The following is a 1,439-nucleotide window of genomic DNA, read 5'->3' on the forward strand; positions in this document are numbered from 1 at the left end:
AGTTATACCCATCAATGGTCACGTATATCGATACAACTGAACGACATGGATCATGAAGTGGATGTGTAGTATGGAAATTTCATGTTATGTGACCTCAACATGTCTATTTCCATTTGGTCCTCCTTAAACCTTAGTGAGATCAAACCATATACTAGAAAAACAGAGTCTAAATAAACCAAAACTTAATTTCTGCAGAAAACCTCAATAATCATAAATAAAACCAAATATGTCTATAACATAAAAGCACTAAAAATAGCAAAACAACAAACTCCCACTAGAACTGAATATCCTGAGCTGAAATAACACCCATATGAGCAGTGTGCTCGTGAAACACTTTGGGTGGTAGTCCCTTAGTAAGCGGATCCGCAATCATGGAGTTTGTTCCGATGTGCTCGATAGACAACTGTCTACTCTGAATTCTTACTTTCACAACCAGAAACTTGATGTCGATGTGTTTCCACTTCGTGGAGCTCCTGTTGTTGTTGGAGTATAGTACAGCGGATTTGTTGTCACAATATAACTTGAGTGGTCTATCAACACCATCTATTATGCGCAGCCCAGTGACAAAATTCCGCAACCATATCCCCTGATTGGACGCCTCATAACAAGCTACAAATTCTGCTGCCATGGTAGAAGAAGCTATAAGAGACTGTTTAGCACTCTTCCAGGAGATAGCACCTCCAGCCAACAAATAAATATAGCCTGATGTAGATTTCATACTGTCTTGGCATCCAGCAAAATCAGAGTCAGTATACCCGATGATCTCGATCTGATCTGACCTCCGATATGTGAGAATGTAGTCTTTTGTTCTTTGTAAGTACCGCAGGACCCGTTTAGCTGCTTTCCAATGGTCCATCCCTGGGTTGCTTAAATATCTGCCTAACATCCCCGTAATGTACGCAATATCCGGACGCGTACAAACCTGAGCATACATTAGACTTCCTACTGCCGAAGCGTAGGGAATCGTCTGCATTTCCTTTTCTTCAAAATCATTCTTAGGGCACTGATTGAGACTGAATTTGTCTCCCTTAGCCACAGGAGTATCACCTGGTTTACATTCCTGCATGCCATATCTTTTTAGAACCTTTTCGATATAGCTCTTTTGTGATAATCCAAGAATCCCCCGAGAGCGATCTCGAGATATCTGGATTCCTAATACAAAAGAGGCGTCACCAAGATCTTTCATCTCAAAATTCTTAGCTAGAAATCTCTTGGTTTCGTGCAATAAGCCTATATCGTTGCTGGCAAGCAAAATGTCATCAACATATAAAACCAGAAAAATACACTTACTCCCACAGAACTTATGGTATATACATTCATCCACCAAATTCATTTCAAAACCGAACGAAATAATCACTTGGTGAAATTTGAAATACCATTGTCGAGATGCTTGTTTGAGTCCATAGATGGATTTTTTAAGTTTGCAGACCAAATCATTT

General features: G+C 39.7%; 1 pseudogene; it reads right to left on the bottom strand.

The window, feature by feature from the left end:
* Positions 1 to 274: 274 nt before the first annotated feature.
* LOC149382862 (secreted RxLR effector protein 161 pseudogene) lies at positions 275 to 973 on the bottom strand (annotated as a pseudogene).
* Between the last annotated feature and the right edge of the window lie 466 nt (positions 974 to 1,439).

Source organism: Urtica dioica, chromosome 10, assembly GCF_054948205.1.
Source record: "Urtica dioica subsp. dioica isolate 48M chromosome 10, U.dioica_male_clone48M_v1_H2, whole genome shotgun sequence".
Classification (NCBI taxonomy): Eukaryota; Viridiplantae; Streptophyta; class Magnoliopsida; order Rosales; family Urticaceae; genus Urtica; species Urtica dioica.